At 49.8% G+C, this 18,105-nt stretch overlaps 1 protein-coding gene, 1 long non-coding RNA gene and 1 pseudogene across 2 annotated transcripts in view; 1 reads left to right on the forward strand and 2 right to left on the reverse strand.

Annotated features, from left to right (window-relative positions):
• Positions 1-295: 295 nt before the first annotated feature.
• LOC149370770 (uncharacterized) overlaps positions 296-18,105 on the reverse strand; it is a 42,708-nt gene continuing 24,898 nt past the window's right edge. Inside the window, exon 2 of the mRNA XM_089563065.1 lies at positions 296-3,469. The gene's annotated coding sequence lies outside the window, so the exon portion shown is untranslated. The remainder of the gene's footprint in view (positions 3,470-18,105) is intronic.
• LOC149370771 (uncharacterized) overlaps positions 10,566-18,105 on the forward strand; it is a 204,984-nt gene continuing 197,444 nt past the window's right edge. Inside the window, exon 1 of the long non-coding RNA XR_016286205.1 lies at positions 10,566-11,013. This is a non-coding gene — a long non-coding RNA (uncharacterized LOC149370771). The remainder of the gene's footprint in view (positions 11,014-18,105) is intronic.
• LOC149370772 (uncharacterized) lies at positions 12,998-17,717 on the reverse strand (annotated as a pseudogene).

Consider the following 18,105-nt stretch of genomic DNA (forward strand, 5'->3'; position numbering starts at 1 on the left):
GGATTTAAGGAAGTTAACGGAGTTTGCATGCCAAAACATGTATATTGCTTGCTTGGTATATTGCTTGGTTTTTCTTTGCTCGGTCTTCGGCACATCTGGCGACATAGCCTCAGTCGCTTCGGGACGTTAAACCCCAATAAAAAAAAAAAAACAAACAAACATTATTAGTTCCATAGTAGTCTTAGTTGATGAAGACGACGATGTGGAATGCACAGCCGAATAGTGTGCTGCAGTTTAAAACCAGGCGTGATCGGCTGCGTAATAGCATAGCGCTCTCGTGCATTAGCCTGCGAAGGTGAGCTTTTCGCGAGTTAAAATACTAGTCGCGGCAATATTTATCAATGGTTTGCCAAAGGTCACCCTCAATCTCAAGCGAAAAAGCAGGAAAGTCAACATGCGACGCCCAGCATGCTGCGTTCCCTACACGCTTGAAGGGTACGGGAGAGAGATGGAAAGGAGAAGCAGGAAAAAGAGATCACATTTTCACGTGTCCGTAGGCAATCACTAACAGGGTACACAGGGCGCACAATGAAAGTTCATAACCTTGAACTCAGTCCTGAGTCCTTCAAGAAATTCAAGAGTGCCTTCACACCTGTCCTCTGAGAGGAACGTTTATTCTCAAGGCCTTGAATCTTTACTCGTCTAAAAGGATGACAATCTAAGCGGCGCCGCGTTGCAGCCAGGATACGCTCACGCTCATACCGAGGGCACTTGCAAAGTAGATGGTAACTAACTGTCTCATCGCACCCGCAGTTCTCACACGCAGGAGGGTCTGCTATTATGAAGTGGGAATAGGCATTTGTAAACTCTACTCCCAGCCACTGGCAACACAACCACGTTGCATCACAACGGCAGAGGCCGGACAGTGGTTATAGTGGAAGTAAGGGGTTGGATTACGTAGATTATTATTTATTTATTTATTCAATACTGCCAGCGTCCATTTGGTGGCCAAGGCAGGAGCGGTACAAGGATACATGGTACGTCGGGACAAAACAAGCAAGTAAAATGCGAATAAAGAAGCAAAAGCTAACACACATGGTTTTATAGAAAGACAAAGAGCAAGATTAAATGCACTCGGTTACCTAAAAATACAAAAGAAAGCAAACAAAAGAGCATGAATGAATACGCTGCGCTCAAAATGACGATATGACAGCAGATAAAAAAGACTTCTGATCTGTCAAACGGACAACGTCACACGGAAGCCCGTTCCATTCCAATATCATTCTTGGAAAAAAAGAAAACTGATACGCTTTTGTTCGGCACCGTGGCACCATGATTGTCAAATTGTGTTTATTGCGCGTTGGTCGTGAAGTGTTGTATGCCATGTAGGTCTCAAAATGAATGTTTGTTAAGTTATTAACAATCCCATGCAACATTTTTAGACGGTGCAACTTGCGACGAGATTGAAGTGTCTGCAGTTCAGATTGCCTCAAGAGATTAGTAACCGAAACGTGCCTTCCATATGCGTTGTAGATAAATCTAAGCGCCTTCCTTTGAACGCCTTCAATGCGCTGTACATCTACTTGGGTGTGCGGATCCCTAACCACATCTGCGTATTGCAGTAATGGCCGTACGAGTGCAGTGTAAGCTGCTAATTTAGTTTTAGATGTGCAGTGCCTTAGACGATTTCTTAACAGCCAAAACCTGTTGGACGCTTTTGAAACTATATGCCCGATGTGCGAACTCCAACTCAAGTTACTATTGAATACAACCCCCAAGTATTTGTATTCGTTTATGGGGGAGACAGCTGCACCGTTAATTGTGTATGTGTAATTAAGAGCGCACTTTTTACGCATAAATGTCATTTTTGAGCGCTTAGGCGTGTTTAGTGACATTTTCCAGACTGGGCACCACCTTGAGACTTCTGATAGGTAGTCATTCAGCACATGGTGATCCTCCGCATTTTGAATAGGCAGATATACAACGCAATCGTCAGCGAAAAAACGGCACCGTACAGGGGAGTCGAAGTTTAAGTCGTTTAAGTATATAAGGAGCAATAGTGGACCGAGAACGGAGCCCTGGGGTACTCCTGAAAGAACTGGAGCTCGCATAGAATTGGAACCCGAGATCTGGACGTGCTGGTGCCGTTCAGAGAGGTAGGAATCGAGCCATTGAACAAGGCGCTGATTTTTGAATAAATGTTTGAGTTTTATTATTAGATTACGGTGCGTAACGCGATCAAAGGCCTTCGCAAAGTCGAGAAATATTGCATCTACTTGCCCACCCTGATCAATGCATGCCAAAAGTTCATTGCTTGTGTGAATTAGTTGTGTTACGGCGGACAGGCCACGCCGAAACCCATGCTGGTTACTAGAAAAGAAGTTACTGCTTTCTAGAAAAGAAATCAAGTGTTTGAAAATGAAGATTAGATTGCGTAATTGAGTCCGGAGTGTGCCAAGGTCTATATACGTCGAAATCAGATAGCCCTTGGCGATAGCAGTGGCTGCAAATGTTGATAAGCTGGGAGAGAAACCCACGCATGCTCGAAGAGCCTGAGCTTGTACAGTCTAGAGGGTACGCAAATTTGTCTTGGTTTGGTTTGGTTTATGGGGTTTAACGTCCCAAAGCGACTGAGGCTATGAGAGACGCCGTAGTGAAGGGCTCCGGAAATTTCGACCACCTGGGGTTCTTTAACGTGCACTGACATCGCACAGTACACGGGCTTCTAGAATTTCTCCTCCAAAGAAATTCCAGCCGCCGCGGCCGGGATCGAACCCGCGTATTTCGGGTCAGCAGCCGAGCACCATAACCGCTGAGCCACCACGGCGGCTAAATTTGTCTTGCTTGTGCTCGAAAGGACGGGTGCACTATACCGCCGAATTCCCCAAAAGAGTGCTCTGTACAGCTACAGCTTTGATTGAACCGACTAGTCCCATCATTTGCCGCCTAGAAATTTCAGAAAATGAGCGTTAGAGGGCAGCTTTGTCTTTAACAACTTGCAATGCGGGCTCCATGATAGATTCGGGTCTATGATAATACCTAAAAACGATAAGCACAATAACAAATCGTAGGTCATTGATAGTTTCGTTTCCGTGTAAATGTTACTAAGGCGCATTTCTCAGCTTAAACGCTCAGACGTTGCTCTTGCACATAGGAGGAAGTTATGGTTTCCTTCCCACTGAAGTATTCCTCGCACCTGGAGGCGCGTCACAGAGGAGGCCCAAATGTAGATGTAGTCGGCATACATGAAGATACCGACAGCATGAGCCAGGTTCTCCAGGAGAGCTATAAATGCGAGATTAAACAACGTGCGGATTAGAACTCGGCCAGTGGTGGTGGTGGTAAACATTTAGTAACGATGTACAAGGAGGTGTATGGGCCCAGGCCCTATTGTCCCAGGTCCTCACAAATCAAGTGGAGCTCCTATTCCGGAGCCCCAATGGCGTCGACCGCCACTCGAGCCCGGGCGACCAAGGTCCATTGGGACTGTAGGTCACGGCAGCTGCGCAGTACTGCCTCCCAGGCCTCCCTAGAAGGGTGAGAGAAGCCAACAGCCACAGAAACCAAGGTGCACAGGGGATTTTTAATTAATTTATTGATTTTGTGGTGTTGATCAATTTATAATATTACTGAATATGTTATCGCTTAAAGCTAATTGATCAGAAAAGCAGAAGAAAAAACAACCACATGCCGCCGGTGGGATCCGAACCCACGACCTCCGAATTACGCGACCGGTGCTCTACCGCTGAGCTACGGCGACGGCTGTCAAACCTTCTGCTTTCGGGGGTATTTATGTTTACAAATAACCTAACCTTGGGAGTGTTCACCACCGCCACCCACGTTCTTAAGCGGCGGACGCAGCACGTCCTCAGTTACCACTGATGTGACGTAGAACGTCATCGAACGGCGAGGGTGGAAGCTGAGTGAGAACCCTCTTATGCTTCCTAAGGCATCAATGCTGCCAGAACCGAGGCCCTCGTTAAGCAATTAAGCAGACAAAGAAAGGGGAATGAGGGGCTCGTTATAAATATGAGAGAAGCCAACAGCCACAGAAACCAAGGGGCACGGGGAATTTTTAATTAATTTATTTATTTTGTGGTGTTGATCAATTTATAATATTACTGAATATGTTATCGCTTAAAGCTAATTGATTAGAAAAGCAGAAGAAAATACAACCACATGCCGCTGGTGGGATCCGAACCCACGACCTCCGAATTACGCGTCCGGTGCTCTACCGCTGAGCTACGGCGACGGCTGTCAAACCTTCTGCTTCATCTCCCACCCTAGAAGGGTGGGAGATGAAGGACTGGGATGGGTGGGGATTGGAGGGGCAGGCCCAGACCATGTAGAAAACGTTCGAGATCGTCGCTCCACCTAGGCTGCAGCCACCATCAAATTCTGTGTTGAAGATCTTCAATACTGCCAAGCAGTGCAATGTATTTTTAAAAATTTTGAGGAGGAGCTGTTCATCTGCTCTCCGAAGAACCTTACAGGGTACCGGAAAGCGACGATGACTGCCCTTATAATATGCAGCGGTGTATTTGAATGTAATTAGAGAATGGGTGGGCTCGGAGTAGGCTTTTAATGCAAGTGTGAGTGCCCGGGAAGGGCGCGCGCGGGCCTCCTGACTGGCTCATTTCCCTGGAGTCTCTGCTGGCCGGGTGCCCAGATGACTGGTTTATTGGTTTGTTGGGGTTTAACGTCCCAAAGCGACCCAGGCTATGAGGGACGCCGTAGTGAAGTGCTCCGAAAATTTCGACCACCTTGGGCTCTTTAACGTGCACTGACATCGCACAGTACACTGGCCTGTAGAATTTCGCCTCCACCCGCGTCTTTCGGGCCAGCAGCCGAGCGCCGTAACCACTGAGCCACCGCGGCCGGGGCAGCCCAGATGATGTTGCAATTTTGGAAGGTCGCTGGACTGTGAGTGATTTTGTTGGAAACGCCAGGCAAAAGGAGGTATCTAACCTTGCTCATCATTCCAACAGGCCCCCTTCGAGTCTAATTATGTGTTTCAATAAGGGGGGGGGGGAGAGGGCGAACCCAATCACGATTTGCTCCAGATGGGCTGTGCGGGCGCGCCCTGGCAGGTGTGACGAACAGGTGTCGGACCACCTCCACACACGATAAAAAGTACCTTTTGGTGAGATACATTTCTATCCTTCTCAACATCCGACCGCCCATTCCAACAGCCTCTAGTGCATCAAGGATGGCTTCATCTGTTACGCTATCGTTAGCACCTTTGATATCGAGCAAACTTAGGTTGTATCGTGAAGTTAGAACTTCCGTTCCGTTTACGTCAATTAAGACGCCCGTGGCAGTACCGTGATTTGTTTGGTTTGTCGGGTTCTAACGTCCCAAATTCACTCAGGCTATGCGAGACGCCGTAGTGAAGGGCGCCGGAAATTTCGACCACCTGGAGTTCTTTAACGTGCACTTACGTCGCACAGTACACGTGCCTGTAGAATTTCTCTTCCAAAGAAATTCAACCGCCGCGGCCGAAATCGAAGCCGCGTCTTTCGAGTCAGCAGCCGAGCACCATAACCACCGAACCTCTGCGGCGACGGCAGTACCGTGAGTGTACGACTAGAACATCGAGCTGTACTTAAAATACTTTTGTTCCGAAAGCAAAACTACGCTAGTCGCCAAGCCATTACTCAGAGCTCTCGAAAGGCCAAGCTGCGCATGCGCGAGGAGCGGGTGACGGGGCCGCAGCCATCGACGCCGCCACACGTTCTCCATCGCTTCGCCGACAGTCTCCCTTCTCTCTCTCTCTCTCTCTCTCTCTCTCTCTCTCTCTCTCTCTCTCTCTCTCTCTCCCGCTCTGATACGGAGTAGCGATTGCGCCACGCCATTTGTATGGTTTGTGGTGTATATAAAATTGGTACTGTCTTACCTCTGCTATGTCAGGATATACGTAGCCTGAGTTGAGGGCGAGGTGTCCACTTCTCGGTGGACACCTGAACCAGAGGGAAGGCACATAACTGCCCTCTGCGAACAGTAGACACCTCAACCATGCTCTTTAAGTAAAGTTTTTTCTCTCTCTCTCTCTCTCTCTCTCTCTCTGTCATCTCGATGGACTCCCGAAGCGCATCGTACGCGAAAGGGAGGAAGTGGGAGTGAAAGAAGAAAGAGAAAGAGGGGCCGTAATGAAGAAACTGAAAATTGTATTTGAGGAAAGGAAATTACGCAGTAGCTGTCTCATATCTGGGTGGACTCCCGTCGAAACGCGGACACATCTGCCGACACAGCTGCTAAAGACAGCATGAGGCATTAAGGGTTTTCGCCTTAATAAAGACATCGGGGACGTGAAACGCCGTATGGTTGTCGATAGCGGTATCCCTTTGTAAAACCTACTCGCACGTACAGCCGGTCAGGTTGACCGACACACTCATAATGACGTGGCATAGAAAGACATCAGTACATCTGCTTCCAATTGTACGTTCAGCTGTACGCCTAGGCGTAATATTCCGTAGTCTATGTTCCTAAGGTCCATAACACTGGCAGAGTGCAAGTGGGGCCGTGCGGGGACTCTAGGGCGTGCCCCGAATTCCTTGTACAAAAATGGCTGAGGCTTAGCTTAGGTTAAGCCTAGTCAGATGCGAAGCATATTGTCGCCGAGTTGCATATCGAGCACGCCGCTTGGCTAGACGTTCTTCACGCTCTTCATCAGTCTCTGTAGCACGCCGCAACTTTTGCTTCTCATTCCAACGAGCAGCCCTGTCTCCAGGAGGCATCTCTATCCCGTGTACGCCTAGCAGAGGTTGTTGTTGTTGTTGTGACTGAGAAAAGGATGAAAAGGAAATTGCACGGGCCTGCTACTGGCTCGAACCAAGCCACCACCGCTGCCTCGTGCAGATAGAGGAGAGTTAAGAGATCAGAGGAAAGAGAAAAAGGAAAGAAAAGACGCGCGTCGCAGCAACAACTGCGTCCGCCGGAGCGGACGCTGCTGACAAAATCAGATAAGCGGCCGAAGCCGCGCTCGCCGAAGCGAGGACAGATACAGAGGCAGGCGCACCCCCTTGTATACCGCCGCTCCAGCATCACGTGTTCACTACAGCGCACCTAGCGGCAGAAGCAGGAAACACATTGGTCGCGACGCCTCGCGCGACGGCGCGAGCTGGGACAATACCTCCTAGAAAGTCTTTCTAGGAGGTATTGGCTGGGACCCCGCTTCTCCTATGTCGTTACGTCACGCATCACGTGGTCCTCCTTGGTGCGAGCTGGGTTGGGCTATTTTAGTTTGCTTCGCATAATAAAGTTTTTTCCCTCTCTCTCCACAGGAATGCAATGTTGTGCAGACTTGCTCAGGACGATCTGGTGCGCTACAGAAAAAAGAGCGCCACAAAACGCTGTACTTAAGCTGTGCTATTCACGCGCGCTGTGCCTTATTTATGCAATGGCGCGCATAAGCTTGCGCAGGAAAACCATCAAACATATGTGCGATACTTCGGGCTCCTCTTTGCAACGGCAATGATGGCGTGTTATACGAAGCAACTTAAGAAACTAAACAAAACCCTTATTGCATACCAAAGTCAACATGTGAATGGGCAGCCTTGGAACAAGCACTAGTTTGTCAGTATGGCCAAGAAATGACGCTCTTTATCCCAGCGCAGGTGTACTCACGTAATTTTGTTTAAGCTTTGTTTTTTCCCCAGCCTAAACAATTTTCCATCGTGGTCTTTACTGCAAACCTGCGCTGAACTGTGGGCTGCTCTGAGGAAAGGTCCTTGTTCCTTGGCCTGTTGGTATTCATGGCAATAGGGCCATTTTTCACCTACACTGTCTACAACAATCTGGCGCAGATGACAGACACATACTCTCCCCTCGCCCCTTACCCTAACCCACTATCATCCCTCCTTCCCCACTCCTGCTTGCGCCCTATGCCCAGAACCCTTCGCTTCTTCCCTCCACATTCTTTCCCTCTGCCCCGCGGACCCTCCCCCGCGGGACCTAGAGAACCTCAAGACCTTGGAGGACTGGGAGACCCTGCTGCGCTCGGAGGACCCGGCCGTGCAGACCATCGCCAACGGACGGCTGCCAGTGTTATGGACCTCAGGAACATAAACACTTGAGTGCAGTGGGGTCGTGCGGGGACCCTGGGGCGTGCCCCGAATTCCTGCTGAAATAAAGTTTTCTCTCTCTCTCTTTCTCTCTACACTAGTGTAGCCAGTGTGTAAAAATTCAGGGGGCACTTTGACTGTCTAAAGTGCGTAGATGCCAAAGCGTTTTCCGAACCACTTTCGCTGCTTCTGTGGCACTGGTGGCGTCACATATAATTGAGTACTAATTACTAAGTTATATGACAAATCACTAATTAATTGTTAATTACTCGTTAATGCTTGAACACTAATTAACTGCTAATTAATGACGCGTAAGCTTCACCTTTAGCAGTGGAACGTGACAGCGTGTTGTAGCGCTGCCAGGGAGTCCACGGAACGCCACCACCCGTTGGGGGCGATGCCTTGCCCTTTGAACACGCTTTTTGAGGAAAGGAAATGGCGCAGTAATTCTCTGTCACCTCGGTGGACACCTGAACCGCACCGTAGAGGAAGGGAGGAAGTGGGAGTGTAAGGAGACAAAGAGGGCCCCTAATGAAGAAAATGAATATTGTATTTGACGAAAGGAAATTACTCAGTAACTGTCTCACATATCTCGGTGAACACCTGTCAAAATTCAGGGGGGCAATTTTTTTACTCAAAATATGGTCACTGATGTGTGGTTAAGACGTTAAGCTTCGCCTCTAAGAGTGGAACGCGACAGCATCTTGCAACGCTGCCAGGAAGTGCAGAGAACGCCATTGCCCATTCAGTTCTACGCCTCGCTCGTCAGTTTTTTGAGGAAAGGAAATGTATGTGTGTCTCATATCTCGGTGGACACCTAAACCTCGCCGGAAGAGAAGGGAGGAGGACGGGAGTGAGCGGAGACACCGCATTCATTAGATGTGCCTTTGTTCACTCCAAACCATTGAGCTGGCATGGCCGAGTGTATAGCGTGCTCGTCTCGCACGCCGAAGACCGGCGTTCGATTCCCGAGCTCGACCAATTTCCTACTCGTTTTTATTTATTTATATGGCCTGACTAGAAAGTTAATTAGGCTAATTGGGTAATTAAGCAATTAACTAAGCTCAGTCCCACTGACTTGGAGCATCACTATACGATCCCTTCAGTTGGTTGCATGGTTACTAGCGAAAGTACAATTGACCCCTTAATAATTTTTAAGGCGGAAGCCTTTAATGCCTCATCGTTGTAAGCAGGAGCTGTCGACAGAAATATCACGCTTTTCAATTGGTCGAAGCGGTCGTGACGTCACAGTGCGCGAATTTCAAACGGAGCCAATTGTACTTCGGGTACTAACCATGCAACCAATTAAAGAGATTGCAGAGATCGCATCGAAGTTTGACTGAGTTTAGTTAATTGCTTAACTTAACCAATTAACTAATTAACCGTTCTAGTCAGACCAGATAAATAAATAAAACCGAGTAAGAAATTGGCCGAGCTTGGGAATCGAACCCCGGTCTACGGAGTGCGAGTCGAGCACGCTACCACTCCGCCATGGCAGCTCAATGGTTGCGAGTGAACAAAGGCGCGTGTAGTGTATACCAACGTTACTAGAACCTTCTAGTAACGTTGGTGTATACAGTGTCTTCGTTCACTCCCATCTCCCTCCCTTCCCGTTACGGCGAAGTTTAGGTGTCCACCGAGATATGAGAGACAGATACATTTCCTTTCCTCAAAAACCAATTTCCCGACGAGCAAGGTGTATTTGTCCGCGTTTCAGATTGGTCCAAGTTGTCGTGACGTCGCCGCGCTCGAATTTTGACGGGTGTCCACTGAAATATGTGAGACAGTTACTGCGCAACTTCCTTTCCTCAAATACAATTTTCATTTTCTTCATTACGGCCGGTGTTTCTTCTTTCACTCACACTTCCTCCCTTCCTGTACGGTGCGGCTCAGGTGTCCACCGAGATGACAGAGAATTACAGCCCCATTTCCTTTCCTCAAAAAGCGTTGCGTTCAAAGGGCAACGCAATCGCGCCGAACGGGTGGTGGCGTTCCTTAGACTCCTTGGCAGCGCTACAACACGCTGTCGCGTTCCACTCCTAAAGGCAAAGCTTAAGCGTCATTAATTGCCAGTTAATTAATGCACCAACAAAATGTGCAGTGAACAATCGCGTAGCAGAATGCAGCAGTCAGGCTTTCGCCTTTCACCACTTTAGCCGCTAAAGTTCATCGTAATTTTTTGATGCACTTGATACACCAGTGTAGCCAGTGTATGCTTAGCCATTGTTACGTCTCGCCTTCATCGTGGGGAAGACGACGACATGGCAGCAGCGAAACGCCGACAAACCCCGAGACGCGCGTTGGGTGAGCGCCTGAATTGCCACGGAAGCCGCGTCCGTCTGCCCGGTTGAGCGAGCGTTTCCCGTACACCGAGTGTGAACGCGCGTTCGAAATGCGCGCGAACGCCGCTCATGGACATTCCGGCGTCTGCGCTACGTGGATGGCATCGTTCCCCTCTCCCAGCGCGTGACGACGGCGTGACCTCTCGGGAGTGAGTGAGGGCGTGTCTGTGATTGGTGCCAGTGAAACCCGGCCCCATCTAGGGACCCTAGGGAAGGGAACTCTTAAAAAAGCCGGCAGCGGCACGGCCGAAGAGCTCTTTGAATGATTTCCTGATGAGCTGTCGTGATGCAGCGTTCCTGCAGCTCACTTGTAAATATTCCTGTATAAAGTCCTCTTTTATTGTCTTTTTCCAGCAGCCTCGTCTCAGACGTCCCTCATTCCCTCTCCGGCACACGACCATGCTACCCCGTCCTTAAAAAACTGGTGGCAGCGGTGGGATGCTGCTACCTCGTCTTACAAACTGGTGGCAGCGGTGGGGTTGCTGCTACCTCGTCTTTAACAAACTGGTGGCAGCGGTGGGATGCGAAACATCGGACGCCAGCGGAGAGTTGCGGACAACGGGACGCTGAGCAGCAGAACGGCGAGTCGGAGGCAGTGCAACAGCCCTTTGTGATGACTGGTTGCCTGCAGCGGAACGACTGCGCTGGATTCTTGGCTGCGAGGTTTGGTGAGTGCGGGACTTTCTTCTGCTGAGTTTTGCCAGGCTTTTGTTAGTGTCAGAAACAGAGCTGGTAATTGGGTTGTCGTTGCTGCTTGGTTAGTTGCAGCAAGACAATAGTGGGCAGTAGAGAAGGCAGCACTCGGAGCAGCCATGGATTTGAAGACGCTGCGCAAACCAAAGTTACTGGAGCTTGCGAAAGAGTTGGGTCTGGAGTTATCAGACAAACTCAGAAAACCAGAACTGCTGAAGGCTATTCTTGCGTTAGAGGCTGAAGATGACGAGCTTGCGGAATGCCTTGAGACCATTGAGGAGAGAGAATTGGCAAAAAGAGAACAAGAGGAACTAGAACGTAGAGAAAACCAGGAACGCTGTTGGAGTTGAGGGTTCAGGACAGGAGTGCCGCTGAGCGAAGAGGTAGATGGCGAAAGGAGAATAGGTTTACATTGAAGAATAGGTTACATTTTAGGAGAATAGGTTACATTTTACATTGGTGGTTAGAAGTGAGACGATTCTGCCGCATCCGTTGTCGAGTTGTATATCGTTCTTGTTCCCTAAAGTCCCTAGGTTGAGGACGCCCTTGCCGGAGTGGGAGGGGCCTAGAGCTTTCACCTTGAAGGAATCATATTCTTAGCGGTAAGAAACAGACACAACACCAAGATACACACACACAGGACACCCGCTAGACTTCAACTATCTTTACTGGACACTTGTACGACATAAATATGTATCACTGAGCACACGCAGGTGCCTCGTCATCCGCATCAGGTCTAACTACGCCCTCCCCTCTCCTGCAAGGCATACGGTTGCGCAGATAAACAATCTCTTTTTCTGCCAACGCCAGGGAGGGAGTGCTTACACACATGTCGCCCGCCTCTTGAATACGAAAGGCTTCGATAATTTCCCTTTCTTTTTTGTCGGCTCCCACATGCATCACAGACGTAGCGTCATATACAGGGATACAGCCTTTACAACTTCTGCAATGCTTCACCAATTCAGCTCCACCGGCCTGTGATGAAACATCCCTTCTGTGCTCTCTAATCCTGTCGTTGACACACCTTCCGGTCTGGCCAATATATACCTTGCCACAGGCAAGTGGAATGGTGTACACCACTCCCGTTCGGCAGGTTACAAACTTCATTTGGTGCTTTTTGCTGCAACACGGCTTCTTCGTTTCAGTGACTGCAGAACCTAATCGTACCAGCTTTTCAGGGGCTGTCAACAGAACACCAACACCACACTTCTGGGCAACTATTTTGAGGCGGTGGGATAGACTGTGGACGTACGGTATTGCGACCCGCCGCTTAAGCCTTTCTTCACCTGCCTTCACTTTGGCACCACCAAGCTCCCGTAGTAAAGCTTCGACCACTGCATTCACCGATTCTAGAGGGTAGTCCGCCTTGTCCAAACGGTCAACCTGCTCTTGCAGACTGGCTTCCATGTTATGCGGGCAAGACTTCTGCAGACTTCTGGTTTTAAATTACGCTTCGGCTCATTCGAAGGTAGTGAAGCGCGGCATTGTGATGAACAGCCTGCGTGCGGCTCTGCAGAAGTCTTGCCCGCATAACATGGAAGCCAGTCTGCAAGAGCAGGTTGACATTTGGACAAGGCGGACTACCCTCTAGAATCGGTGAATGCAGTGGTCGAAGCTTTACTACGGGAGCTTGGTGGTGCCAAAGTGAAGGCAGGTGAAGAAAGGCTTAAGCGGCGGGTCGCAATACCGTACGTCCACAGTCTATCCCACCGCCTCAAAAAAGTTGCCCAGAAGTGTGGTGTTGGTGTTCTGTTGACAGCCCCTGAAAAGCTGGTACGATTATGTTCTGCAGTCACTGAAACGAAGAAGCCGTGTTGCAGCAAAAAGCACCAAATGAAGTTTGTAACCTGCCGAACGGGAGTGGTGTACACCATTCCACTTGCCTGTGGCAAGGTATATATTGGCCAGACCGGAAGGTGTGTCAACGACAGGATTAGAGAACACAGAAGGGATGTTTCATCACAGGCCGGTGGAGCTGAATTGGTGAAGCATTGCAGAAGTTGTAAAGGCTGTATCCCTGTATATGACGCTACGTCTGTGATGCATGTGGGAGCCGACAAAAAAGAAAGGGAAATTATCGAAGCCTTTCGTATTCAAGAGGCGAGCGACATGTGTGTAAGCACTCCCTCCCTGGCGTTGGCAGAAAAAGAGATTGTTTATCTGCGCAACCGTATGCCTTGCAGGAGAGGGGAGGGCTTAGTTAGACCTGATGCGGATGTCGAGGCACCTGCGTGTGCTCAGTGATACATATTTATGTCGTACAAGTGTCCAGTAAAGATAGTTGAAGTCTAGCGGGTGTCCTGTGTGTGTGTATCTTGGTGTTGTGTCTGTTTCTTACCGCTAAGAATATGATTCCTTCAAGCCGTTACCAACTAGCCCAACTTAATGTTTTAACGAGCTTTCACCTGTGCGCACACACACGACACTGCACTCATGGTCACGCCCCGTTCACATGTGGAGTCTGAGGGAAAGAAGGTTGTCGTCGAGGTAGCGTTGACTGCGGTAGGTGATGGCCTCCGGCCAGCCGGAGGTTTCTGCGGGTCACCGACATCTGTTGATCATCAAATGCCACCCGCCGCTCGAGGCCGGACGCGAGGTCACGAAAACACCGAAAGTGGTTCCTCGTGCTTGGGTCGGAGATGATGCCCGCCAGCTTGTCGCGGTGCTTGGGCACGCCAAAGAGCAACCGGAGACGAGGCCCTTTGTTCCCTGGCACGGTCACGGCAAATGGGGAAGATAACGTTCGTCTCCCCGAGGCGTCGACGGCGTTCTACACATGCAGACACTTTGTGAAGGGGGTCTGGTTTTGTTCCTGCACTCCAACCGGGCAAACTCCGTAATTGAAGTCAGCTGGCACCTGGGTCCTCTCGGTGCGTGCGGTCCATGGCGGCAGGCCCGAAAGCAATCACCCTCAAGTCGCTCGCAGCCATACACAGTAGAAACAGGCGTGCTGGCGGCCACCCGGCGAGACTTGTTGTCGTCGTTCCTAATAACTCCTCCGCGGCCAGGAAAATCTCGATCGGCCAGTGGTAGCAATCCCTTGCCGAGGCGAGATTGGCTTGACTTGGGAATGGGAAGTCCTGCTCTTTTCTGCGAGCACCAAATAAATCCCCCCCCAAACCTCTCACAATGGCAAACAGCGGCCGTTCCGGCCCCAGCAACAAAGCCCCACACGACGCGCAAGCACTCAGACTCTGCCCATGACCCACCAGGCTTATCACAACAAACATGGCAACCTAACCAATTTTTGATTCCAAGTGATTTCGCCATTTAAGTGATAGCATCATTGACCCTTGGGCAACAACCAAGTCAGAGCCGTGCATGAAATGGAAAGAGTAAACATACATAGAAAAAACATACATAGGTCCGCTAGTAATACCCAGATACTTATAAAAACTGGAGGACCTTTTTTTACTTTGGCCCTTCAGAATAGCCTCCTTAACCCATCGGCATTGCCTTTCATTTTTCCTCTCTTATACCTCACAGAGAAGTTGTATTCCTGAAGGATGAGGCTCCACCGCAGCAAGCGTCCGTTCTTTTGAGACATCTGCCGCAGCCACGTGAGTGGGCAGTGATCCGTCTCAAAAACAAATTTCGACCCGTATATGTAGCATGACAATTTTTGTGCTGCCCAGACTAAGCATGCGCATTCCTTTTCTGAGGCGCTGTAAGCTTCCTCCCGCAGCGTCAGTTTCCGGCTTGCGTACAGGATGGGATGCTCTTCATTGTCTTTCCCGACCTGACTCAATACAACACCCATCCCCCTATCACTAGCGTCGCACTGAACTACAAACTCTTTAGTGCAGTCAGGCGTCCGTAGTACGGGCCGTGAAATGAGCACTTTTTTTAGCTCCTGAAAGGCGCTCTCTTTCCGCTCATCCCAAAAAACCTTTTCGGGCTCTCCCTTCCGCAGTGCATCTGTCAGTGCGCTTGCTCGTTGAGAATAGCGAGGAATGTACCTCTGATAATACCCAACCAGCCCCAGAAAAGAGCGGATGTCTTTCTTTGTCCGAGGCGTTGGAAAGTCAGCTATGGGCTTAATTTTGAGTTCTGAAGGCTGCCGCGTTCCTCGTCCTACAATGTGTCCAAGGTAGGTCACTTGGGAACAACAGAAGCTACATTTCTCAGCCTTCAGTGTAAGGCCAGCGTCCCGCAACCTGGCCAACACGCTCCTCAGGTGCGAGATATGCTCCTCCCAGCTGTCGGAAAATATCGCTACATCGTCTAAGTATGGGACCGCAAAGCTTACCATGTCTTTAAGCACAATATCCATCAATTTCGAGAAGCTATACGGCGCGTTCTTGAGGCCAAAACTTAAAACGAGAGGTCTGAAAGTCCCAATCGGCGAAATGAAGGCGGCGTAGCGGCTCGAGGCATCTTAGAGAGGGACCTGCCAATATCCCCTCACAAGATCTAACGTAGAGATGAACTGGGCCCCACTTACGCGCTCCACTCTCTCCTCAATATTAGGAATCGGATAGAGCTGGTCTCTGGTGATTCCATTCAGTTTTCTATAGTCCACGCATGGACGAGGCTCTTTACCTGGTACTTCAACGAGGATCATGGGGAAAGTGTAATCACTTTCAGTTGGTTCGATGACCCCGATCTCAAGCATTCGCTTAATTTCTGCCTCCATGATCTGACGTTGACGTGGTGACATTCGATAAGGTTTTGACCTGATTGGTTCAGTGGAGGTAAGCTCAATCTCATGAGTTATCAGGTCAGTTTTTCCTGGTTGACTGCTAAACATTCCCTTGAATTCACTTAAAAGTCCCTTAAGTTCATTTAGCTGCCCCTCTTTCAGCACATCGGTCCTCGCGGAACGCGCAAGAATCTCCTCGACGCCACATTCCGCATCGCTGTCTTTCCCTATCTCAGGTAGATCAGCCTGTACTTCGTCGGGCATGTTTAACATCATATTTACAACCTCCTCCCTTCCTATATAAGGTTTCATCAAATTACAGTGATAGATGGTGACCTCATTTCTCTTTCCGGGCTTTTTCAGGGCGTAGTTGGTTTCCGACAGCCTGTGCTGAACTTCCACCGGCCCCTCCCACTGCACTTCCATCTTGCTTTTCCTGGATGGTCGCAAAATCATGACCTTATCGCCCGCCTGAAATGTTCGTTGCCTTGCATTTCGGTCATAATATAGCTTTGCCCCCTGCTGCGCCGTTTTCAGGTTTTCTTCTACGAGAGCACGCGTAGAACAAAGTCGGTCGAGCAATTCCAACACGTAACTCACGACTGTTTGGCTTTCGCCCGTTCCCTCCCAGAATTCTCGCAAAATCCGGAGAGGAGAACGTAGGGCTCTCCCATACACAATTTCAGCGGGTGTGAACCCGGTCGCCTCATGGGGAACTGTTCTAAGCGTGAACAGCGTTGCCGGCAACAGCTCTCCCAGTCTGTTTTCCGTTCATAGCACAACGCGCGCAGGACCCTTTTGAGCACGGAGTGTATTTTTTCGACACTGTTCGACTGGGGATGGCATACCGAACTGTGTATAAGCTTGATACCGCACCTCTTTAAAAAGGTGGTCGTTAAGGCGCTGGTGAATGCGGTTCCCTGGTCAGCCTGAATTTCCGCGGGAAAACCGATTCGCGCAAAGGTACTGAGCAAAGCGTCCACTATTTCGGAAGAGCTTTGTTCTTTGAGGGGGACTGCTTCGGGAAATTTTGTTGCTGGACACAGCATAGTAAGGATATACTTGTATCCTGATTTCGTTTGGGGTAGGGGCCCTACCGTGTCGATTACTAACCGCCGAAATGGTTCAGTGATCAGTGAAACCAATTTCAGTGGAGCTTTCCATTTGTCCCCTGGTTTCCCGACTCGTTGACATGCGTCACACGACTTCACGTACTTCTCAACGTCTTTGAAGCACCCTGGCCAGTAGCACTCCATTAAAAGTCGCTCTTTCATTTTTTTGATCCCCAAGTGTCCCGACCAGCTGTTCCCATGACACAAACTCAGAAGGTCAGCTCGGTATTTTTCGGGAATTACTAGCTGATCAAAAGTCCTGCCTTTGCGATCTCTGTAGTGCCTGTAAAGCAGTTCACCTTTCTCGAGTAACGTGATGTTACGCCTAGCCACACCCTCTTCCGCGTTAGCATGCAGGCGCCCCAAACTAGGATCGCTCTTTTGCTCTGCCTTTAGCATCTCTCTGTCAACTTCCAACAGCCGCTCAAAGCCGCGCGAAGTAGGGGACAATACCGACGCCTACCGACGCCCCGGCGGACTCTGTTTCCTGCGGTTCACTTGGCGCTGCAGCTGCGCTTATGTTGCCCGATCTAGGGACAACCTCGTCCACTTGTTCAGCCATTAACCTTGGCTCCTCGATTTCAGGTTGTGCTCCGATTTCCCCCTCGCTCTGTCCCAGGTCCTGTGTTAACTGAGCTGCGAGCTGGCGGGTTTTCGAGCGCGTTAGTGCCTGTACCCTTCCTTCTCCAAAGAGCTGTCCTCTCTCACGCAACAGTCGGTCAGACCGATTTGAAAACAGATAAGGATATTCCAGCGGAAGAGTACTTGAGACGGCTGCCTCCGTCACCAGTTTCCCAAACGGACCTGAAATCTCAACCCTTGCCATAGGCAAGCAAACACTGTGCTCCTCCAACACCTGTTTAATCCATGTTACTTCTCCCGTGAAATCTTCAGGCACAACATAGGATGGGTGCACTACATCCATCGTAGCCGCGCTATCCCTGAGCACCTTACACGGCTTGCCGTTTACCTCTAACTCATGAAGGTAGGGGCGAAGAAGTTCAAGGTTTTCATCGCTACCGTTTATATAGGAAAACACCACTCGCGGGTTTCTACATCTCGCGGCGATATGCCCTGGTTCTTGGCAGTTGTAGCACCGCAACGGTTGCCTGGCCTCAAACTCCCTTTTCCGCGCCTTTTCTACCCCATCGTCCTTCGTTTGACTACCGCTCTTCTCTGGGGCCTTTTCGGCCACATTTCTATGCGTTGCACCCTGCCCCGCGTTTCCATTTAGAGCCGGCCTTCTTGAGGAAAAATACTTTCTCGAGGTACTTCCTTTTTGCGACTGCCCTTCCTCCGCACTCGCCTTTCTC

Source organism: Amblyomma mixtum, chromosome 1, assembly GCF_055824585.1.
Source record: "Amblyomma mixtum isolate Tamu chromosome 1, ASM5582458v1, whole genome shotgun sequence".
Classification (NCBI taxonomy): Eukaryota; Metazoa; Arthropoda; class Arachnida; order Ixodida; family Ixodidae; genus Amblyomma; species Amblyomma mixtum.